The sequence below is a fragment of the Sciurus vulgaris genome, assembly GCF_902686455.1.
Source record: "Sciurus vulgaris genome assembly, chromosome: 17".
In the NCBI taxonomy this organism is placed as follows: Eukaryota; Metazoa; Chordata; class Mammalia; order Rodentia; family Sciuridae; genus Sciurus; species Sciurus vulgaris.
Window position 1 is genome coordinate 10815263 of NC_136478.1, and position 26575 is coordinate 10841837.

The following is a 26575-nucleotide window of genomic DNA, read 5'->3' on the forward strand; positions in this document are numbered from 1 at the left end:
ATAATACAACAAAAACCAAGCACACAAACACATGCACACAAACACAATGATGGAAGTATGTCCAGGGGATTTAAAGTTCAGTACTAATGGTTCCCAAAGCTTGAATAATTTGAACAAAAAACTTGTATTGTAGCACAAACTTAAAGAAAAAGAACTACTTTTGAATTCATATTGATGTAAATATGTGATTGAATAAATAAATAAGTGGGGATAGAAGGAGAAATCTTCTCAACAGAATTCCAAATGATTTATGTAGATACTCTACACTCAAGATGGCAGAATATAACTCCCCACTAAATGTGGGCTGTGCATAGTGATTTCCTTCCAAAGAGCACAGTACAAAGGCAAGATGTTCACAGTGGATGAACACGAACACTCCCTTAGCCAGGCAATTAACAATCCAGAGTGATGTCATGCTGCAAGTATGTACCCTTGCTTCCATAAAATGAAAATAGCACTTTACTATTACGGTCATCCTCCTGATGAGCATCACCCCAATCTAATCACAAGAAAAACACCAAACCAAATCCCAAATGAGGGCTGCTCTACAAAATGCTTGTAGTACTCCTCAGAACTGTCACAGTCTTCAAAAATAAATTAAGCCTGAGAAACTGTCACAGCCAAGAGAATCCTCTGGAAACATGAGAAATAAATGTAATAGAGTATCCTAGGTGGTATCTTGAAGCAGGAAATAAGGACATTCAAAAAAGACTAAGATAAATGGATGGAATTGGAGAATATCATGCTAAGTGAAATAAGCCAATCCCAAAAAAAACCAAAGGCCGAATGTTTTCCCTGATAAGTGGATGATGATATATAATGGGGTTGGGGGTTGGGAAGAATGGAGGAACTTTAGATTATGTAGAGGGAAATGAGAAAGAGGGGGTATGAAAAATGGTGGAATGAGACAGATATCATTACCCTATGTACACGCATGATTACACAAATGGTATGAATCTACATCATGCACAACCATAGAAATGAAAAGATGTACCCCATTTGTGTACAATGAATCAGTAAAAAATTTAAAAATTTAAAAAAATAAAGCCTAAGGCAATATGCATACAATATGAACTTTAAATAATGTATCTGTATTGGTTTGTTACTTAAATAATTATACCATATCAATGAGGAGTGTTAAAAATAGGGGAAAATAGGTAAGGTGTGACTCCATGAGAATGTTATAGGCCAGACTCTAAGGGAAATGACTAAACAGACTCCATTTTGTTTGGAGACTCCATGTTATGTAGGAAATAAGCTTCTCCCATGGGAACACCCCGCCTCTGTGCCCATCATCAGTTACTTAGTGTGACATGTTTAACAATACAGAATGATAATTCCTATGTAAAGAAAAATTGCTCTCTTTTGATTCCTATTGCTCCTAAACAATGTACCATGTGAACAGTGATTGTGTGGATGTTAGCAACCATTCTTTAGTTTGTTCCTAGGTAAGGGTCATTCTGACCCACTTCCCCCTCTGTCAATGATCTCATGATGTTAATGTGTAATTTCGAATCATAGCAACAGACACTTATGATTAATGTGATTTTTGGTATAAGAACCCCTATAACCCTGTGATAGAGGCTGTTCTCCCAATAGCCATTTTTTGGGGCATTGTGTGAGACAGTCAGCTGGCCGGCTTAATAAAGACTCTCAAATTTGGACTTCTTAGTGGTGATCAGTCTGTTCTTAAGTTGTGCCCCATAACAAAGGGATATAACGCAAACTCTCTGCCCTGTTTCTGTAATTTTTCTGTAAATCTAGAACAGTTCTAAAAATAAAAGTTCATTTAAAATTTTTAAATCTGTAAGTCAAAATGCCATGTGGATTATGATTACAACAACTAATATTTACTTAGTACTTTCTATGCTACAAAATACTTTCTACCACATTAACTCATTGAATGACAAATCCATTACCTTCCAGGATTCTGATGAGATCATGTTATAAAGCTTGTCTAAAAAGCACATTAATAAAACATGTAACTGTCATTATTTCAATAAAATTATGTTCTGCAAAAAAAAAAAATGAATCATAAAGGACCTAAATTTACCAGCATAGCTTTTAATTTCTGGCAAATTCCACATCTTTGCTCTGTGTGTCAGACCTGTTCTGGGCATGTTGGGTTTCTGTTTTGCAGATCTCCAGTGATGTTAACAGCAGTTCTGAATACTTAATGAAATTCATCATGCATTTGCAACAAATTGCTCACCTCTCCCAACCCCAGAGAGCAATGTGGAAGTGGAAGAAAAGAAGCTGGCAATGAATTCGCTCCCTCCTCACCAGAGCAGGGGGAGGGGGTTATTGACAGACGGGCGCCTGCCAGATTATCCGTCAGGCACTCTGGAGTCCCAGCACTGCGCCTCTCCATATGTACCTTCCTCTCCTTCCCTCCAGTCTCACCCTCCTGTCATGTCATTTCCCCCCTCCTTTTCCTGCTCATGCGTCACTTTCCTCTCTCCGCTTGGTGTCTTTAGGCTCACCAGAAAAACTCAAACATCCTCAGTCTTACTGCTACCTGCATGGGGTGCTCAGGTAAAAGACTAGTGGCTCACTGTAGATCAGAGTATTCACAGACGCTTCTCTGACCCCACACCTGACCTAAACACAGACACGTTCACCTTCCAAACTTCTCCTTTCCTTATTTCAGTTTTACCTGGACATGTAAAATCAAGTAGGGACCAAAAGACATTCACAAAAGGCAGCTAAGCATTTTGACGGGCACTTGAGGAGCATGAGGACATGTTTCTTGACCATCATAAAGTTATAACACAGGGCCGGGGATGTAGCTCAGAGGTGGGGGACTTGCCTAACAGGTATGAGGCCCTGGGTTTGATTCCTAGTTCCACAAAAGAAAAAAGAGAGAGAGAAGTAAATCTCTAACATATAAACTGAAAAGAAAAATCTTCAAATCTTCACATAATAGCAAATACCATTGCTCATGAGACAAAAGGATTCCAGGTACAGAGGTTGAGTTAAGGCTCCATGACATGTTCTTACCAATTGACCTACCCGCTCAGTCTTGGTGTCCTTTTTTGTAAAATGTCAGTATGAACAGTAGCACCTCAAGGGATCATGATATTCATAGGCAACAACGCTTTTAGAGTACAACCGAAGCACTTAATGAATATCAGAGCAGAAAAAAAAACCTGCACTTGGGATGAGAGTAACATCCGCTACATTAACATTTGCTCCCAGATCCATATTGTACAAAGACGACAAAGATTCATCTTGATCTCAGAATAGTGCAAGTCAGATTTTTCCATCCTGGGATTCTTTTGGAACAAACATTGAACATTAGTTTATAGAAATTATGTAACATAATACTCAAATGTACTACTTCACAGACATGAAACATAACACAAATAATCTAGACTTAAATCTGGCACTTGTCTTTAGAAAGGCAAACACTGATGAAATATGTATGTGACTTAGGAGTTGAAATTGTCAGCGCTCAGCCAGTTCTTTGAGAGCAAATCACTTTTTTTAAAATCAACCATTTCAGCAGTATTCTTAGCATGGAAGATAGGGCGTGTGTGTGTGTGTTTATATTGAACAAATGAATGTATGAATAACATTAAAATTTTATGCAATATTTAGAAGAAACAGCTGGGTGAGGTAGTGCATGCCTGTAACCCCAGGGGCTCAAGAGGCTAAGACAGGAGGATAGTGAGTTCAAAGTCAGCCTCAGCAACTTAGCAAGGCCCTAGGCAACTCAGCAAGACCCTGTCTCTAAATAAAATATTTTAAAAAGGGCTGGGGATGTGGCACAGTGGTTGAGCGCCCCTGTGTTCAATCTCTGGTACCAAAAAATAAAAAATAAAAACAATGAAAGAAACATATGTGGATATGTTATCTCCCATGACATTTAAATAGAATAATATACACTTATGTTCCTTATATGAGGAACTATAAAATAAAGCAAAACCCAACCATGGAAGTAGTTTTTTGGATAGCTCTGAGAGCTGCAATTGGATAACCACCCAGTCACCAAGAAAAGTTCTAGAGAAGTTCATTATGTCTCAAACCCTCTGACTTGGCCTCTGCTTCAGAGTTCCAGTTGCCTGGCAGTATGCCCATCAAGCACACCAGTCCATGGAGGGTAAGAACTAAAATCAAAATTGCAGTGCATCTGTTTTCCCCTCAAGAAATTCCAAATTTTGAAGCAAGAGTATTAATGCCAAGATTAGGTTGGAGGCTTACAAAAATCCCAGTGAAAAAGGGAAATTGTGCTCACTCCCTTTACCCTGCTCTTCCACAGGGATATTTATCAAAAAGCATTTCCGATGCTTCACCTCAGAGGAGAAAGGCAGTATTTTTACACCCTTTGATCTGCCAGTTGCACCTCAAAGGGAGAAGAAATGAATATTCTATTAACAAATGATATTTTTCTCAGACATAATATAGAAAACTCTTTTCCTTTATTTAAATAGCATGATGATAAAATTCAGGCATTTTTTTCTTATTCATTTTCTTTAAAATGATTTTGCAACTCTGGGATAAATATTCAGATTCTGACATCCTTGTGATAAACAAGACAGTAGTTGCCCCCCTTATTCTCCTCCAACATGCAAGCAGCTGCTAAAGGACATTCCTTATAATAGCAAATGAGATGATACCAATGCTGTGCCCAGTTCCTTAATATAGAGAAAATTCATTAGGGAGAATTTGTTACCCTTCAGGAAACCATCAAACTTCACAGCATTCCATAAATGACAAGCACAGGGAGCATCAGATCTACCACTCAGTGGAGAGGCACAGCTCCCTGAATGTATGAAACCAAAAACTACAAAAGAAATCAGCTGGCTCATGGAGCAGCCTTAAGCAAGTCAATAAACTGAGAGCTGGAAAACAGGTCACAGTAAAAGTCACTGTAAAGCAGAGTTCTCAATTCAGTGGGGATATGGCTTTTTGACCTGCTACCAACAAAGATTGAGATGTTATTCATTTCCCCAGATTTTTATGTAAATTTAATTTTCATGAAATTGTTGACTTGCTAACCCTGGAGATGGGTGATGTCTCTATTAATCTACAGAATGAGTCTTAATCGCAAACTCCTCAAACAGGCACTTTTTCATTCCCCTAATGCCTCTCTTTCCATGCAAAATACGAAACTGTGCCCCCCTCTTGAACCATATTTACTGGATAGAAAATGAAAAGAAATATGAATGTTTCCTAGTTGCTCCTTTTCCCCCAAAGGAATGAGCGGATGATCCTTGAAAGTCAGATAATTACTCCCTGAGCATGTGATGAAAAAATAGCAAATCTGAAAGTCTATTCTTTCTTACAAAATAAAAGCAAAGAAAGTGCCCAAAACATGTAAAGACTGTCAGAAAACAAGGAATTAACTGGTTCAAGGAGTTTTAATATAAGAGCCTTGAGCTTGGGTTGGTTATTTTTTACTTCTATAAAATTGTGTTACATTTTTTTAAATGTATGGGGTTTGCAAAATGTCATGGAAGAGGGTAGTAACTGCTTTTAGTTCTCATTAAAGTTTCTGTAATTCACATATGGATTTGTGGAAGAAATTGATTCCTGCTATCAGTTATGTTAGACCAACTCTCCCACTGAGAACAACTGTAATAGCTAGATACATTTTTTTAAAGTCTGTTTGAAAGGATCAGAGAGCCATCAAATCAGTAAGGACTGAAAAAAATCAAGAACCCAGGGACAAAAGCAGAGCAGAGAATTGAGCTTGATATTTAGGAGTGCTTTTACCCCCAAGGCATTTTCTAATTCCCACGCAGTGACCAAAAGGATAAAATACCTAGCAAAAAATGGAAGCTACAAATCTCAGTTTGAGTTTCTCCAAAAGCAGACTCTAAAAGGATTTTAATGCAAGTGGTTCATATGAGAGATGCAAGAAATGTCACGTAAGTGAGAATCAATATGGGGACATGAGGCAGCCAATACAAAGTAGCCTTTCATTAAGCAAGATGCAGAGGACAGCTGCAGCCTAACACAGAAGTAACCGTGGAAAATAGTGTAAGCACACGCCTCAGACACATTCCCCCTGAGATGGAGGGAGTAGGTATTTGTACACCTTCCCTTAATAGAAACTGCTTAAGAAATATTCCTTAGGGTGTTAATTCCACAGCACTTCAAGCCTTCTATGGATACAGGAAGAAGAGCCTTCTAGGATGATCCATCAAGCATGAAGATACAGATCTTGGCAATTGCCCAGAACACACCAATATGTGAGCACCAAGGAACATGAGCGAGTACTGACAGCATCTTCCACAGTCAACCCTTGGAAATTCGCAGAACTCAAGTCCCAAGTTTTATGTGCTCTGTCCTGTCAGCACATCTTCCAAGTAAATTTTTAAAAAATCAATATGTATAAGGGTAATGTCATGGTTTGGATGTGGGTTGTCCCCCAAAAGCTCTTGTGTTAATGCTGGAATGTTCAGAGGTGAGATGATTAGATTACAAGAACTGTAACTTGATTGGTCCATCCTAATTTAAGTGGACTGTATGATAATTACAGGCAGGTGGGGTATGGCTGAAGGAAACAGGTCACTGAGGGCATGCCCTGGAAGAGTTCCTCTTCCCCAAGGCCCCTTCCCTTCTTGCTGTTTCCTGGCCACCATGAACAATGGAGTAGTTTCCCTCCATGATGCCCTAGTGCCATGATGTTCTGTCTTGCCTTGGCACCAGACCAATGGAGTCAGTCCACCATGGATTAAAACTTTGAAACTTCAAACCAAAATAAACTTTTCATCTTTTAAGTTGTTCTTGTTGGGTTATTTTGGTCACAATGATAAAAAAAGAAAAAAAAACTTACATAGAAATTGGTATTGGGAGTAAGGCCATTGCTGTGACTAACATGACCATGTAGTTTACAAGTCTTTGGAAGTGGCTTGCCAGAGCCTTAGAATGTTGTAAGCAGAGCAAGTCTGGAGAGAGCTCAGAAAACCTGAATCCTGATAGGAATGCAGCCAGCAAAGACTGCGCTTATGGGGATTCTTGTGGGAATGAGAATGCTACTGGGAATTAAAACTAGAGGCCATTTGTGTTATATTGTGACCAAGAACTTGTCTACATTTTCCCCATGTCCTGAGACTTTCAATGGGGCTGAATTTAAAGGTAATAGACTAATTAATTTGGTGGAGAAAATTTCAAAGCAGAACAGCATTCACTCAGTGGCATGGATTTTGCTGGCAGCTTTTAGCCAGGTTAACTATGAGAATTGAGAAGATAAAGCAGAGCTAAAGAATTTTTAAAATTTGTAGCTTGGCTAAAAGAGTGCATGCAAAATTGGAGCCAGAAAAGATATGGTCATTGAAGAGATTGTAGCCACAAAAGACATGCTAAATCCTTTGTACAGAGACACTAGGAAAGATGCCTTAAGGGCATCATGGGAATTTGCAAGACCACACTCATTGAAGGCTCAAAGGGTAAAAGGGAAAATTCATTTGAGAAGAGAACTTGGAGTCATCCTGCCTAGGAGGTTGTCTCATCATGTTCAACCACTGAGGCACTTAGTAACCACAGCAGCTATAATCCAAGGGGGCCCAGCTATTGTTCAAGCTGTCAGCAGACCTTAACATCAGGTGGTGCTGGTTCTGCAAGACTGTGGAATGCTATTGTTAAGGGGTTATGGAAGCTTCTACTGAGGTTTCAAAGGAAAGCCTGGGAAGCCAGGAAAAGTGTAGCAGGGTCAGAATCCCTACAGGCTGCCACTGAGAGTAATGTGTGAAGCTGTGAAGGTAAAACTGAAGCTGAAATGAAGACCCCAGTCATTAAGAAATCCAAGTAATGTGGACCATCTGCCAAGAAAAGCTGCTGACTGCAGAGAAAGCCAGGCTGAAAGGGAAGTCGTATATGCTATAACTGGCTAAGGCCAAAGAAGCAGGACTGCCCAAGCTCTTTGATGACCACATCTCACTGCCATGTGTCTAGATGCTGTACCTGAAGTTAGGGGACCTGTCTGCTTGACCAAGTTTCAGTCCTGTTTGGTCCTATTTCTTCTTTCTATGCCACTATACTTCCCTTTTGGAATGGGACTCTTTAGTCTGTGCCACTGTATATTGAACATATTATGAAGATATTATATACACACACACACACACACACATATACACACATATAGAGAGAAAGCACACTTATATTCATTTATATTTGTATGTGCATATATATAAATATATATAAAAGTATAAAAATATATATATAGATTATTTTTTATCTTTACAGGGTGTTACAGTCAGGAATGTATCTGTGTCTTAAATGAGACTTCAGACTTGGGCTTTGGGGCAAGGCTGAAACTGTTAGTACTGTGGAGATGATTTGGAGATTAACTAAATGCATTTTGCATTGTGAAATGGATTTAAGCTTTTGAGGGCTGGGTGGGATATCATGGTTTGGAAAATAGTTGTCCCCCCAAAGCTCCTGTATTAATATGGGAATGTTCAGAGTGAAATGAATGGAGTGTGAGTGCCCTAACCTAATTAGTCCATCCCAGTTTGAATCACTGAATAGCAACTGCAGGTAGTTGGGGTGTGGTTGGAGGAAATAGATCACTGGGGTCATGTCCCAAAAGAATTATTTTCCCTGTGACCCCATCCCCTCTCACTCTCTCTGCTTCTTGACCATCATGGACAACAGAGCAGCAGTCTCACCATGCCCACCTGACATGAAGTTCTGTCTCACCTTGGGCCCAGAGCAATGGTGTCAACCCACAATGAACTAAACCTCTGAAACCATGAGCCAAAATAAACTTTTCCTCATAGAAGTTGTTCTTGTCAGGTATTTCTGTCAACAGTAACAAAACCCTAACTAACACAAGCAAGTTTTTGTGGAGCAAGAATATACCTCATTGCAGTTTCATCCCAAAGTTATAATTGAAAGTATCTCTGTCTTTTATCATTCAATCAAGGCTCTCCTTATAATTGGCAACTCTTCTAATGATCTGGCATAAACCAGGTCTTTATCGTTAAGGGCTCTGAACCCCTGGCTACCAGGCTCTTGTCAAGCCATGCTTTCTCCTATTCACTTCCACTTAATCACTAGGCATGGAAACACAGTTAACCTCCCTGCCTTCATTAGGAAACAGCAACTCTCTATCCTCATGATAATAATGACCAATTTCCACTGACAGGGGAGTAACTCTTCAAAATCCCTCTGTACTCCTATATGAGAGCTAAGGGAGAGCTATAATTTTAGCTTGCTGTTAGAATCCATCTCTGTCCTGGAACTGAAACAAATTTCTCAAGTGGGTCATTAGAATACTGGTTCCTTCTCCCATTCTTGGTCCTAGGCTCTATGGTGGGAGTCACCATGACACTTTTAAGGGTTCTTGAAATTGCCTTATTTTCATAGAATACCCAGATGTTATTTGTCTTTAACACCATGTTGACAATTACATGGATGCAATCATGATTGGTGTTGTTGCTTGGTTAGATTTGATAGTTCCCCAGAATATTCTACTACCTATCTGGTTTTTAAGGATCCACACAAGTGAAGTGAACAAAGATAGGATAAGGATCACCAAACCTGCATCCTTTATTTTTGGAGTGGTACTAAATCTGCCATTTACCTTAGATGTATCATGGCTTCTCAATCTCCTAACTGGGAGGAATTTTAGGGGATTCCACATCTTGTCCATGTGGTAGGTAACCAATGTGAGACTTCAGCCAAACAACAAACACATGTATCTTGATTATATAATGAAGGACCAGACAATTTCGCAGGGTGAAACTTCTATTGATGAGACCACTCGATTCACTGTAAGACAAATAGAACAAGACTCTGTTGATCACCTGGTATCCCTTGCTGACTGAAGGACTCTTTTTGTCTCTTGGGATTAGAGTGATCTAGATCCTAAAATGAGGATTTGAGCACAAATGTTTGTTGTAGAGGAGAAAGGGACACTAACAAAGAAGGGAAAATTATTTAACTAGTTAATGCTATGGGGAAAACTCAGCAGGAAGTATAAATATATGATTCAGGATTATCCCACCCAACGGTGAAAGAACTGCTATATTAATATCCCTATAACTGTCAATTTGTTAAGGACTGTTTGGGGGGGCGGGGATCTATAATTCCTGAGCATTTTTAGTACTACCATATGAACAGAAAGAGTAGTCTTCTAGAAAAATTGATTGGGACCTATGTTTAGATCCAGCCCAATAATGGAGTGAGTTCTGACAAATATAGGTAAATCCCTGGCAACATTAGATACAAAATCTGAGAAGACTAATGAAGCTTTTCAAAATTTCATGAAACCTGGAAACTCAACACCCACCATGGATAAATCTTAAAATCAGCTAGAGAAGAAAAAAAAAAAAAAAAAAAGACATTACCCTCAAATCTGATAGTTACCACTTGAATAGAAATTATGGAAGCTAAAACATCAATGGAACAGCCATCAAAGTGCTGAAATAAAATTATTTCAAACCAAGTAACATGTACCTAAAAGAAAACATCCCTCAAAACTGAAAATAATGAGACAAACATCATTAACCTATGTACTTGTATGAATACACAAACGGTATGACTCTACTTCGTGTACAACCAGAGAAACAATAGTTGTACTCCATTTGTGTACAAAGAATCAAATTTTTTTTAAAAACTGAAAAGAAAACAATTTCAGATAAACAAAACTGAGAAAAAATTTTCACCAATGGAAAAAATGTTAAGTGCTAAAATCACTGTTGTCCAAAAACATTAGGATGCTATATATAATCTGAAATAGAACAATAATTCAATCAAATAGAAGTGTATAAAATAGTGCCTAAAAGAGTTTGAGACTAGTTAAAATAAAACAAAGCCCCAAAATGAGATATACCTTAAAATTAAAGAGGATTTCATAGTAAAAAATAAAATATTATATGTAATATAAATTACCACCCCAAGCCATGCACATAGCTATAATGGAAGAAATAGTAGACTTCAACAAGATTTTTAAAAATGATATCCCATTAGAATTAAATAAACCATCCATCAGAAAGAGTTATATACCTACTAAAATGGTATATGAAACTCTTAAGTAAAATAGTAGAATTTAACATTTTGCTCTCAATAATTAATAAAACAAGAAGTCAATAACATCAGTAAGGACAGAGATGTTTTAAAGAACAAAAAGGTCTAAAAAAGTTTAGACCCTGTCAACACATGTAACGCTGTCCTAATGACCCGAACATCTACATGTCTCTTGAGATGATCTGGAGCATGTCTCAAAATTCATAATGCACCATGCACTAAAGCAAGTTTGACAAATTCCCAAGGGCTAAAACAATCCTAAGTGTACACTCTGACTAAGTGGAATGGTTAGGAACCAATAAAAAATATAGAAGTAAAAAATACCCCCATGTTTGAGACAAAGGTAATGTTGTAATGAAATTTCTTAAAACTCAATTGAATTGAGGGATAAACAAATCACAATGAATCTTCTGGGACACATTTAAAGAGCTGCTAGGAGAGACATGTAAAGCCTTTCAAGGCACATTTAGAAAAATAATAAAATTGACAATTTATGATGTATGTCTCCATCTCAGTAAATTTCCCCAATGAAAGTAAAAGGAAGGGAATACTGATGTAAGATCAAAAATTAATGAAATACCAAAAAAAGCACACTACAGAAAAAAATTCAAAAACCGAGGATTCTCAAAAGACTAACCAAAGTCTTCATGAGAAGACTTTTAAGAGAGAGAATCCAAGTAAACAAACCGTATCAGGAAAGGAAAATATATGATGTAAAAAGAAGAAAAGAAACAGACAATATGAATATTCCTATAGCCATTTAAAAATTGCAGCACTGATGAAAATCTTCAGAGAAAACTCCAGACTGAGACAGCTTTGTAATTAAAATCCTTCTAAATATTTAAGAAAAACATCAATCTTACAAAAACTATTCCAGAGAATAGCAAAAGAGAAGGAAATTCCCAATTCATTGTATGAGACCAGCATAATTATCATCCAAGTCTGGCAAAAATATGAATATACATACCAAACTCTACACAAAATATTGGGGAAACAATTCAGAAATATAAACAGGCTTGATTGACAAGACAAATTCAATATTTATTTTAGCATATGAAAATAAATCAATGTTTTTCAACATATTATCAGAAATAAAAGGATAAAAGTCACCTTGAGTTTCAAAGAATGCATGATAGTGATCAACATTCTATTATACTCTCATGATAAAAACACCTTATGATACTAAGAGAAAACTTCTTTAAGCTATCAAAAGCATACATACACAGAGCTTACATCAAAACATAATGTCAAACATGAAATATTGAAAGATTTATCCTTGAAATGAGGTGAGGAGACTAAAGTAAATTCATCAGTTCTATCTAGTATTTTCTTAGGATCCAAAGTCAGAGAAATCATGGAAGAAAAAGAATTGAAATTGTAATTTAAAGGAAGACATAAAACTTTCCTTTAAGACAACATATTATGTCTATAAAACATACATAAATCAAAAAAATTTTTTTCAGACTTAAAAAATGACTTTGCATCTTACTACATAAAAGTTCAGTCTAAATCATATTTCCATTTAAAAGCAAAAAACAAAATAATTTTACAGTACAATTTTCAATAGCATCAAAAAATATCAAATATCTAGACAAATCTAATAAATTATAAACTATTGAAATTCAAAATTATTGAAATTTAAAAAGATCCAAGGCATAATGGTTCTGGTTTGTTTCTGGATAGGCTTTAATAAAGATTTATTTATTTTTTAAATTGACCTGTAGGTTACTTATTTTTAAATTGACCCATCAAAATCCTAAATATTTGTTTTCTAAACTGACAAGCTTTTCATGAAAATTACACAAAAATACAAATTATACAAAAATGCAAATGGCCAAGAAGAGCCAAAACAATCATTAAAAAGCATAAACAAAGTTGGAGGGTTTTCATAACAAGAAATTACTATTTGTTATAAAGATGAAATATCTAAGTGTACTGCACTAAGACATGCGAAGATAAACAGAATGCACAAGATTCGGAGACTTCATCAGTATAAACCGTGTCACTACAGAACAGTTGGAAAAGAATACAAGTAAGTTGAGTTGACCACTATGAGATTATGTGTTTAATCATGCTATATGGAAAATGATTAAACCTTCCAACCTACATCATGTCATAAAAATAATGAAGCATAAAGGGAATACAAATATAAAAGGTAAATAAAAATTCCAGAACTTAATATAGATTATCTTCATGACATTGAAATAGGCCAAGTTTTCTTATAAGTAAAAAATATTGATTATATTGTATTAAAATAAACATGCTCATCAGAAAAACTATTAATAAAAATGTAAGCCATAAAGCAGGTAAAATAGATTCACAATATAATAAAAAAGACCCGCATCCAAAATCTATGAAAAACACATTATCAATATACATCAGACAAACAACTGATAATAAATAACCAGGCTTTTGAAACCTGTTTTCAAAAGAAAATTTGACTTGTCGTCAAAAGCACATGAAAAAGTGCTCAATCACTTCAATCTCCAGAAAAGTGTAAATTAATTCCATAATGATTGGCAAATGCATATACATCAATACGGCAAAATTTAAAAGACTGAAAATACTAAGCACTAGGAAGGATGAGGAGAATCTGAAAGTCTCATTATTTCCACTCTGGACAATGGGCACTACCTACTGAAGATGGCTATGTCCTTGCCCTGTGATCGCCCCTCCGACAAACATGAACCTAAATAGAAAACCAAGAAACATCTATTCATATATTGAATGAAAGGTTTGTATAACATTGTGACAGCATTATTTTAATAACTGAAAACCAGAAACAATGCAAATGTCAATAAAGATTAATAAAAACAAATTACTATTTCTAATGCAACAAAATGGAACATCAGCACACACATAACTCTGAAGTTAGAAGGCAAACACAAAATAGCTCATGCTGTGCTGTTTCCTAGTGAAACAATCAGCATCCTTTAGCATGGGTAGTGACAAGGGAAATGAGGACGAACTCTAAAAATTAAGATCTATACTTATTTTTTGTGCATTTTTCTACATAATGTACAATTATGCAGGTCGGAATTTAAATTTTTTAAAAAAGCAGATTAAGAATGAAAATTATAAAGTTAAACACATGGAAATTTATCACAAAAAAATAGAGAAGAATTATTGATAGGACTTTGTACAAGAAAGTAAATCTAATTCCATGATTCATTTCTTAAATTGATTTAAAGTTTTGAAAACTCTGAAAGGTCAATTATTATAAAATGAAATATGACATATTAAATGCAAATAAATTAGAACATTCTATCTATCCACAGGGTATTCTGGATCACATGAGAAAAATCTCAAACATAGAATTTTACTGTTGAACACAGACAGTTTGTGTGCCTGATAAATAATATATTGGTGTTATTGAACTTAAACTAGTTTGCCTTATCAGGACTAGAAGTACCATGAGCCCCTCCAATAATTTTAATACAATGAAGCGCTTCACCTTTTACACAAAGCTGCGTATCCTTCACTGTTCTAGTTGCTATAAATGGCAGCCTTGTATCGTCATCTGCATCTAAAACCTCAGAGCTACCGTTGACACTGCCGTCTCTTTTCTATTGATCTTTTTTGCCTTATCAGCTTTCACATCTATCATAACCTTTCCATTCCAGTGATCATCCCCGGATGCAAGACCACAATGACTCTCCCCCAGCATACAGCAGTCTTTTCACTTCTAGTTTCTTGATGTCAGGTAGGGCTATCCAAGCTATTAGTCTTTTTTGTGGAGAGCACTAATCACGTTATTCATATCAAAACCTTCATTGATTTGCTACTGTCCAGAGAATGAACCTTGGCATCCTTAGTTTAACGTCCAAGGCCATCTAAAATCTAGCCCCAAACTAATTTCCACCTAGCATGCTTGACGGTATTTCAGAAATACAGCAGGAATAAGGGCACCGCACTTGTCTGCCTGTTTCTGTGATTACACTATCTCAATATTCAGAATTATTTGTCCACCATTTTCTACAATTCTAAATCTTTGACAACCTTTAAAAGTCAATTTGTCATGAAGTATTTTGCTACTGAATGAAGTCATGAAAACTAGAGTAAGAAATTTTTTTTAAATTGTTTTCAAAATTGATCAGGTTTTTGCAGATTATAGAAGAAAAAGTAGGTCCAGATCTTCAACATGTCGGCTTAGGACCACACTTCCTTAACAGGACTCCCATAGCACAAGAAATAAAAGCTAGAATCAACCACTGGGATAGATTCAAACTAAAAAGCTTTCTCTCAGCAAAGAAAACTATCAGCAATGCGAAGAAAGAGCCTACAGAGTGGGAGAATATCTTTGCCAATCATACTTCAGATAGAGCTCTAATCTCCAGAATCTATAAAGAACACAAAAAACTCTACTCCAAGAATTCAAATAATCCAGTTGACAAATGGGCTAAGGAAATGAATAGACACTTCACAGAAGAAGATCTACAAGCAATCAACAAACATATGGAAAAATGTTCAACATCTCTAGTAATAAGAGAAATGCAAATCAAAACCACCCTAAGATTCCATCTCACCCCAATTAGAATGGTGATTATCAAGAATACGAGCAACAACAGGTGTTGGCGAGGATGTGGGGAGAAAGGTACACTCATACATTGCTGGTGGGGCTGCAAATTAGTGCAGCCACTCTGGAAAGCAGTGTGGAGATTTCTTAGAAAACTTGGAATGGACCCTCCATTTGACCCAGCTATCCCACTCCTTGGCCTATACCCAAAGGACTTAAAATCAGCATACTACAGAGATACAGCCACATCAATGTTCATAGCTGCTCAATTCACAATAGCCAGACTGTGGAACCAACCTAGATGCCCTTCAATTGATGAGTGGATAAAGAAACTGTGGTATATATATACAATGGAATATTACTCAGCCATAAAGAATGATAAAATTATGGCATTTGCAGGCAAATGGATGAAATTGGAGAATATCATGCTAAGTGAGAGAAGCCAATCTCAAAAAGCCAAAGGAGAATGATATCGCTGATAAGTGGAGGATGACACATAATGGGGGGAGGGAAGGGTTAGTGTTAGGGTTAGAGTTAGGGTTAGGGAGGGGGGCAAGTATGGAGGAAGGAAGCACTGTATAGAGGGAAAAGAGGGGTGGGAGGGATGGGGGGAAGGGAAAAAATAACAATGAATCAAACAACATTACTCTATTTAAATTTATGATTCCACAAATGGTATGCCTTTACGCCATGTACAAACAGAGAAGCAACATGTATCCCATTTATTTACAATAAAATTTTTAAAAAAATTGATAATTTCTAAAAAAAAAAAAAAAAAATTGATCAGGTTTTGAGGTCACCTAAGAATCTTTTTGGAGGGAGACCAGGGATTGAACCCAGGGGTGCTCAATCACTGAGCAACATCCCCAGTCCTTTTTGTGTTTGATTTTGAGAGAAGGTCTCACTAAGTTACTTAGGGCCTCACTAAATTGCTTAGGCTGGTTTTGAACTCTCCATCCTCCTGCCTCAGCCTCCCAAGCTGCTGGGATGACAAGCGAGCACCATGGAGCCCAAGTGGAATCATCTCTGCAGACTCCAGTGGAATGAACTAGAGTTGCTAGGTCTAGGAGTCCTAAAAAAAACTATGGCTACCAGTTCAATGCCATCCCAGATTAGTTTTTTCCTCTCATATGCAGAGGTGCTCTCCACAAAAAAGACTAATAGCTTGGATAGCCCTACCTGACATCAAGAGACGAGAAGTGAAAAGACTGCTGTATTCTGGGAGAGAGTCATTGTGGTCTTGCATCCAGGGATGATCACTGGAATGGAAAGGTTATGATAGATGTGAAAGCTGATAAGGCAAAAAAGATCAATAGAAAAGAGACGGCAGTGTCAAGGGTAGCTTGAGAGGATAAAGGAAAGAAAGTGGTGGGGCGGTGGGGGGGGAGCCCATGAAGAGCAAAGTGAGACCAGCAGAGGAAAGGGACCAGAGGGTGAGAGGTCAGGAGGGAGGGAAAAGTGCAGGCGAGTAATAGTGGCCAAATTCTATTGTTCTATTGTGCACATGTACGCATATGTAACAACAAACCCGTCAATATGTACAACTATCATGCACCAATAAAAAATGTGAGGGGAGAAAAGGCAGGAACAATGGGGGGAAAACAGATTTTGAGCATCTGGAAGAAGGAAAGAGCACGGATCCAAAAGCACTGTTGTAAAGCAATAAAAAAAAAAAAAATGAGTCTATGAAAGCAGTCAGGAAAAAAAAAGCAAACAAGCAAAAATAAAGACATTTTGCATAGAGAAAACACTGGTTTGAATGTCACTGACATCTCATCAGAAATTGCTGAGGACAAAGAAAACTTGGAACATCTTTAAAATGCTGAAACAAAACAAACACACAAAACCCTATTAACCAAGTCTTCTGTATCCTAGAAAGTTTCTTTTCATGAATATGGGCAGAGTCTCAGCTTCTACCTAAGATGCTGGGGTCGCTCCCAACCTAATGGCAAGAAAAAGCAAGATAATCCACAAAAGCATAGTGTTTCCTGAACACATCAAAAGGCAGAGGGAATAGAATAACTGCCTACTCTGATATCAAAGGAAAGACAGGTCACCTGCACTGGCTGAATACCTGCAGGAGGAGGAAGATGAGATCTTAGCACAAAAGGATAAAAAGAATTCAGGCAGACTTTTAAGGATGTGAAAGGCCCAGTGGGAGCTAGTGTCAAAGAATGGAAAGCCTCAAAGATACAGAGGAAGGGGACTTTGCAACCACAGGGACTCTCCCCCAGGTGCCCAGCACAAAGAGCAGGGGCAGGAGGGAAGACCAGGAAATCCCCCTGGTGTTGCAAGCCAGGAGGAGGGGAGATAGAACGGATGGGATAAATGATAGGATGGATGGGTAGACAGTCAGATGAACAGGATAAATTGGATGGGAAAACAGATACAAATTCACACGATAAAAAATTATCTTAGAGGGGCTGGGGCTGTAGCCCAGTGGTAGAGTCCTTGCCTGGCACAAGTGAGGCACTGGGTTTAATCCTCAGCACCACATAGAAATAAATCAATAAAGACATTGTGTCCATCTACGACTCAAAAATATTTTTTTTTTTTTTTAATTATCTTAGGGCCGGGGTTGTGGCTCCATGGTAGAGCACTTGCCTACCATGTGTGAGGCACTGGGTTCTATTTTTAGCACCACATACAAATAAATGAATAAAATAAAGATTCAACTAAAAAATATTTTTTAAATAAATTATCTTAGAAGCAAGTACAAAAAGTTATAAACATTCCTACTTCAGGAAGTGAATTTTGGGGAGAAGTGGGCAGGAAGCATTAACTCATTTTACCCCCTACTTTATTTGAATTATTCTTTCAGTATATTTCTATTTCAAACATTTTATAAAAACAAATTATTACATTGATGTTGGTAAAGGTGTGAGAAAGCTACTACTCTCAAGAATTACTGATAAGTTTTTAGATGAACATAACCTTTTTGATAAATAGTTGGATAATACACATCAAGGGTGAACAAGTCCATTTTTCTTTTTTACAGCATAGATTTTAATCATAGATCTACATCCTAAGAAAATAACCCAACATATGAGAAATATTACATGCTGAAATATATTTAACAAAGTCCCCTGAATTATTTAAATGTAATTATAATTTTCAACTCTAGAATAATTTCATTTTGACGGCACCTCCACTTAATGGACATGATATAGTCATTAGAAATTATTGTTTTAGAGACCACGCAGCAACATAGACAATGAATGTAGACGTTAATTGCAAAGCGAGGATTAAGAGAGACAATGCTACTAAATTGTTCATAGACAAAGGGTCAAACTCACTCAGTATGTGCCCTGAAAGTTTTCCATGTTAAGCTTCAGTTTTCTTGCCTATAAAATGAATGTACTAATACAATCAATTTCTCAACTCCAAGAAGTTGAGGAACAGCTGGGCGCAGTGGTGCACACCTGTAATCTCAGGAGCTCCGGAGGCTGAGGCAGGAGGATCATGAGTTCAAAGTCAACCTCAGCAAAAGTGAGGTGCTAAGCAGCTCAGTGAGACCCTGTCTCTAAATAAAATACAAAATATACAATATCATAGATTTTTCACTAGAACTGAATGAACAAACAACTCAAACGCACACTTTAGCCAAGTACTCTGTAAATAGTAGTATCACATAATATACAAATTGATTTTTATACATAAACATGCAGATATGACATTGGAAGGCAACAGTCAAACTAATAAATATGGATGAGACCTTGCTGGTATTATTGGAAGTTTTTCATTTTCTTTTTTTGCCAACTCTTTTATAGTGTCGATTATTTTATTACCTTCATAATTTAAAAGATGATATTAGAAATGTCTTTCCTTTTTGAAATCCCTTTTTTTATTACTTCTGTTTAGGACAGAGCTACTCAATCTGGAACTATTATCCCTATTTGGAACTTTCCTTCAGTGTCCTCTCAAATGCCTATTACCAAGAGGAGTAAAAATTCTTTCTATATTCTACTTGGCCCTGAACTTCAGATGCCTGTGGCTCTCTTAATAAAATTCTCTTTTCCTGGAATTTTTACAGCTTCTGGAGAAAAGTTTTACATTTTATAAAAACACCTATGTGTACGGGCTTCTGGGAAACTGCAGCAGTCATCCGGAAATTAATAGAAAGAGCTGTTGAGTGCAGCCGTGGACCATGTTCTAATCGAGGGACTTAGCTCATCTTGGAGCCAAAGATTTGTAGGGCCACCAGACAGATCCCTGACACACCTGTGATTGATGACATTGTCCTAGATCTGAGGAGTGCAACTTTATTCAAATATATCCCTGGACTGCTGACAACACCCAAATCTATACCGTTCCAAATGAAGGCTTGAAGAAGCAATTTTCAGGTGAACTGAAGAAGAAAATCATATGTTTGCACCAAGGGAGGTAGCAAATTTATGAAAACAATATGGGTGAAATGACAGGTTTGTAGGATGATTTTGGTACATCTGCTATGTGAACTCTCACTCAGCAGGGGCTTCGAGGACAAAATGAGTATAGAAAAATAAAGACTTGATTCTTACCCATGAACCTGAAACTGTTGTAAATAGAAATCTGGAATAGAGTAAGAGAGAGTGTGTGTGTGCACACACACCACACGCATCCCCATCCCAGAAACAAAGGAGAAAATTTTGAACTCAAAAAACAAAGTCATTTTGACACCAAAGAAAGTGTTGCTAATCATGTGTGATTGCAGCTTCAGAAACAAGCGCTGACAAAGTCTTACTTGATAAAAATAAATTTTACATGTTGAAATGTTCAAGGAATTTCATCAAATGAATAAAAGACTAACTTTTCCAAAAGAGATTTCCACTCACAATATGGTTTCATATACAGATTTAGTCTATCTCTTTGGGTCCTTCTCCTTTTACCTGGGATGTTTAGAAAAAAATGAATTAAGCTGTCCAGTCTATAGTTTAATTTTTTCTGACAGTACTTTTTCTAGTCCACTACCTTGCCTCTCCTTCCTCCCTTAAAAACCCTTCTATGAATGTGCCACATATTAAATGTTTAATGACACTGCAGCATTTCTTAGCATGTCTGTGTTCATGGTTCCATTTTATAAAAAGAACTTTAGTCTCTGCAAACATACTCTAACCAGAAAAGCTAAGTTACGGGGCGTGTTTTGTCCCCTAACCTTCTGGAAGTCATGGGTCAGCCAAGTGCACAGTTTGCAGCAGGCCAAAGGGGTGTGTCATAATCTGGTGTAGCATTTTAAGAGCAAATTAATGGTAACTTGAAAAAACCAGTACTGAAAATTTAGCCTATTTGACCTTGTGAGTCTATTTCTATTTATTAACACAAAAATCCACATACGGTACCTAAATGAGTCTAAGAAGAAATAGATGTATTCAAAACAGTGGGCCATTATTGAACCATTCACTGGAGAATAAATAATTATTATTTAACCGTTCTGTGAAATACTATAAATTCGTTAGGAAAATTAGGCTCACGTATCTGCCATTGAAAAGTCTACAAGATTTAATTTCAGAGAATCAAATTACATGATAAAATATGTATATTAATACAGTTGTAAAAAAAAAAATACCATAACATTGTTTTGTGGTAAGAACAATTTAACATGACATCTTTCCTCCACATATTCTAAAATGCACAACACCATGCTGTGAACTCTAAGCTCTAGAACTTTCCCATCCAAGCATCAGCTCCCAGCCACCACTCTCCTCTCTGCCTCTAAGAGTCTGGCTATCTTATGTACCACATGTAAGTGGAATCCTGCAGTATCTGTCCTTCTGTGATTGGCTGTGTCACTTAGCCAGTCCCCTGTCTTTATCCTTGTTGTCATGAATGGTGGGATTTACTTGTTTTTTAAGGCTGATGATATTCTGTTGTATGCACATGTCTCCTTCCCTTTATCCATTCATCTGTCAGTGGTCATTTCCACATTTGGGCTGTTTTGAGTAAATGCTGCAAGATATATCCCCAAGATCCCAAGTTCAATTATTTGGGATTACATGCCCAGAAGTGGGATTGCTGGATCACAGTTAGTCCTATTTTTCATTTTGTAAAACATAAAATATGTAAAATAAAAAAAAAAAAAAGAAAAGAAAACTCATTCTAGGGAATGAAGGGTTTCGAGACTAACTCAAATGAGATACTCATGAACATGTAAATGAGACATACTCTCCAAGGGGCTAAACCACGTCATGTAAGAGAAATAAACAGTTGCAAGAGGAAAAATTAAAATTTCAAAGCAAAGAATTCACAGCCAATTGATTTTCAGTATGTAAAGACATACCTTTGTTTTCTTTGGTTGACTAAAGAAAATTAAAACCATAGCTAGGCAATCATATTCTGTAATTAAAAATCATTTCAAGTCAAATAAAATTAGGCAAAGAGATCTTAGGAAGTGTTGATAATAAATGTGTCACATTTTCCTTGTTTGCATTGCAAGGCCAAAGGGCTTCTTTCTGGAAACAGAATTAGAACTCGGAAAACATTAATTTTAAAAAATCTGCATCAGGATAAAAACTGAACAATGTAGAGAAGAGGATATATAAAATTCAGAAAACCTTCCTACACATCATCACCCCAGCCACTGCCAAACCGATCAAAATAAAACACCTTGTACCCTGCCAACTTCTTCAGAGAAAATGCCCCTGTGTAAAATCATTGGCATCATCAGGTGGAGGAAACTCACAATGGAATTAAGTGTAGAATCAACCTTTAAGAGTCTGACCTCGTGTCTTTCACTGCATCTTTCTTCCCTGGTCTCTGGAAGACTGAAAACTTCCATACCTCTCAGAATGGCCCCTGGAGTCCCAACTCTGCTCGTCATTTGGAGACAAAAGAGAGGGGGCCATAAAAGCTCTGATAAGCAGGGACAGGACATAAATTAAAGCATATTCTACAAGGAGGGCTTCTGAAGTGCGCTCCAGCAATTCTGAAGAAACAATGCCACGATTGTTCCCGTGCTCGGGAATCATCTTGAAGGTGAAGCTTCTGTGTGTGGGACAGTTCTTCACAAACATGAAACATTGTTCTCTTCAAGTACGTCCAAGACAAGATGGTGAGATTGTAGGCTAGGGCTTCCAAAGTGACTATAATAGACCTCAAAGAGAAAGCTTCTATGACACAGCTTTCTTTCATCCAAAACCTTTGTTATCCCAAATATGTCTTGGAGAAATTTTCTTAAGAGTCTTGCAAACAATTTCAGCAGTAACTCAACTTCTGCGTTGCCAAGTGAGCTTGGACAGTTGTATGAAGCCCACGCAGAAAATAACCAGTTGCCAGCAGTGCTGACTCCTGGCAGTATTTTTTCTTAATTATTAACAGCATCTTCTTGTTACTATCTTCAGTCACTGAAGAAAATTGCTATTTTTTTCCTTCCTTTTGATTTTTTTTAACTTTTTCTCCTGATGGGAAATTTTTTTAAATGTTTCCATAAAACATGAAAATGGAAAGGAATTAAAACCTGTAAAACTGAATTAAATCTGCACATACCTAGACTGACTTTGTGCTTATTTTTCTAACTTTTACTTAGATTACTTTTTTAAAATAAATCTGTGGTGGGCTAGGGGCATTGTTGCATTTATGGAATAAAATGGATCTATGCATATTATATTCAGAAAAAAATAGAAACAGCTCTATTTTATAAGGAAACTTTCTTTCAAAAACCTTGATTATAGGCTGATTTTTTTTCCAATAGGTAATTAAGTAACAAAGAAAAGACCTGTAAAGACAGGAAATTAGTCCTTTGTTTAAGCCTCTTTCTTAAGAAGGTTCCATCTTACCAAGTTATTGAAACTCAGTAAAAGATATTTTGAAAAATAATATTATTCAGCAAATTTATAATCACTCCCCAGAGGGTCTTAAAGTAATTTGCATATTACATTTATCATTACTAATTTTTTTCATCCTTTCAACAACATGTTTCTTTCATTGCTACTATAATAAATTACCATGAATTTTGTGACTTAAAATGAAACAAATTTATTAACTTACAGTTCTGGAGTCCAGATATTTAAGAAGACTGTATCTTAGTCTGCTACAACAGAATACCTGAGATGAGGTAGTTTATAAAGAGCAGAAGTTCCAAGATCAAGGTACCAGAAAGCCCAGCTGTTCTCTTGCTTCCAAGATGGCGGCTTGAAGTTGCATCCTCCCAAGGGGAGGAACACTTTGTGTTTTTCCCTCACAAAGCAGTAGAAGGGAGCAATCTCCTTCCATCAAGACTGTCTCTGACAGAATCAATCTCCCAAAAAATCCCAACTCCCTACAATGCTGCACTGAGGTTTAAATTTCCAACATGAGTCTGGGGCATGTACTCGGACCATAGAAGACTCTCACTGGGCTAAAATCAAAGTGTCTACAGAACTGTATCCGGTCTGGGGGGCCAAGCAAAGAATCCATTTCCTTACCTTTCCCAGCTCACGAGGCTGCTGCAATCTTTTGACTGAGGAGCCTTTCCTCCATCTTCGAAGCCAGCAGCATCTGGCTAAGTCCCTCACACAGTCTCTTCAGATCCCCTCTTTCATTCTAAAGGACCCTTACTATTATACCAGGACTATTTATTTTAAGATTAGTTGACTAGCAACCTTAATTCCATCTGCCACCTTAATATCCCTTGGCCATGTAGCATAACACAGAAGTTACAAAAGGAAAAGAGAAAAGGTGTTTCTAGATTAAAATCGCCCTTCTATAGGTTGTTAATCCTAAAAGCTGTGAGATTAAGATTCATCCAAAATCCCCAGTACAGTTAGAAATGCAAATTCAATCATAAGCAAATGACCTCCCAATTTATACATAAAGTTGTCATTAACTTTAGAAGTCCCTACTGCTGCTGAGTGAAAGTTAGGGTTGTACAACTATGCAAGTACAGTAGTCACCACGCCAGGGTAAATTCTTCTAACCTACTTTAAATGCCTTTTCCAAATGGGATCGTCAACACAGAATAAATAGGAACCAAGTGTGCAGGGTTGAATAGTGTAAAAGAAATGGGGAGAATCACCATTACCAGAAAGCAAGAAGGGAAATCTGTTAGGAAATACATGACCACTGAGGACTACTTGTGCCCAAAACATCTGTAAGAACAAGACTTTACATAACTTTTACATAACTGGCGAGTATCCTGGGCCTGCATATGAGGACCAGTGATATTCTTCGTATTGAGTCAGCTTTTATTTCATTCTGAATGAAAATCTGGAAAGGTTATTTTCTGTCTTATTCCTCTCCTGTTTCCATCCAACTCTTCTTTCCTAAACCTTTGCATCGCTCCCTCAACCCCTCTGCAGGATTTTCAGTTCAGTACTAGATGCACAGCACAAAGCTTTAAGTCCTGGTGCTCAATGCTATCTGTGTGTAAGAAACTCAAAACGTGGGTACGCAGGCCCCACCTAGGGCCAACTGAAGTTAGAATTTTTGCCCAGGAGGCCGGGATCACTGTTTGTGTTTCAAAGTTGTTCAGGTGTTTCTAGCACACAAACCAGGTTGGAACCTCTACTCCAGAAGGGCAGCAGTGAGTCCTGGCTGTTCCTCATGGGAAGGTCAGGTTTTCAGACTCTTCAGAGTGAAAGTACCAATAAAGAAGACAAGGCGTTGCTGGTGACCGCCTGGCATAGCTTAGTGAATTCTGCTGCCTTTTTTTTTTTTTTTTTTCTGTTTTCAAAAAAATTAGAGGTAAAGAGAGAGGAGGGATACCAAGAAGGAGAAAAGATCAAAAGAGACCTTGTAATATGCTCACCTTATAATAAGTGGGAATGACCACTCTCTCCCTACTTGGAGTACTGGATGGAACTGGAGGCTACACTGTGCTCCATATTAAGAGAGAACTTGACTGTCTCATGGATTACACTAAGATCTAGAAAGCCAACGCCTCTCTCAAGCCTTCTCATTCTGGACACACTACTTCATGCTACGCTTGCCTCTGACCCCGAGGGGAAAAACTTTAAAGAGGTCCCATCCCACTCTCCCAACATGTAATGAGGCACAAGACTTCTCTATAATGACCCCACCCTGCTACAGAGATTGTCTTGACCTCCTTCCCCTATGCTGACCAAGCAGGAAGGGAGAACAGAAAAAAAAAAAAGGACACCATTAATCATACTTTTGTTTCAATATGATTTCTGGATTTGGAATCTGGGCAAGATATGGAAAGGGAGAAGGAATTTTTCCATCATACGGTAAAATACCCCCAGAGCAAATGATGTATCAAGTATTTATTCACAGTCGTAGATTTTGATTCATAAATCTTTCCTATCAAAAATATTGTCATCAAGCAATCAACAGATATATGAAAAAATGTTCAACATCTCTATTAATAAGAGAAATGCAAATCAAAACCACCCTAAGATTCCATCTCACCCCAATTAGAATGGCGAGTATCAAGAACACAAGCAACAACAGGTGTTGATGAGGATGTGGGGAAAAAGGTACACTCATACATTGCTGGTGGGGCTGCAAATTAGTGGAAAGCAGTGTGGAGATTCCTTAGAAAACTTGGAATGGAACCACCATTTGACCCAGCTATCCCACTCCTTGGCCTATACCCAAAGGACTTAAAATCAGCATACTACAGAGATACAGCCACATCAATGTTCATAGCTGCTCAATTCACCATAGCCAGATTGTGGAACCAACCTAGATGCCCTTCAGTTGATGAATGGATAAAGAAACTGTGGCATATATATACAATGGAATATTACTCTGCCATGAAGAATGATAAAATTATGGCATTTGCAGGCAAATGGATGAAACTGGAGGATATCATGCTAAGTGAGATAAGCCAGTCTCAAAAAACTAAAGGATGAATGATCTCGCTGATAAGTGGATGAGGACATATAAAGGGGGGTACGAGGGGTTAGCGTTAGGGTTAGGGTTAGGTTTAGGGTTAGGGATAAGGAGGGTGGTAAGAATGGAGAAAGGAAGGACTGTATAGAGGGAAAAGTGGGTAGGATGGGTGGGGGGGAAGGGAAAAAATAACAGAATGAATCAAACAATATTGCCCTATGTAAATTTGATTTTTAATTAAAATAAATAAATAATAAAAAATTTAAAAAATATTGTCATAAGAACCCAATCTGTGAGTTTCAAAAAGGTTGAGACAGAAGGGCAAGGAGGGAA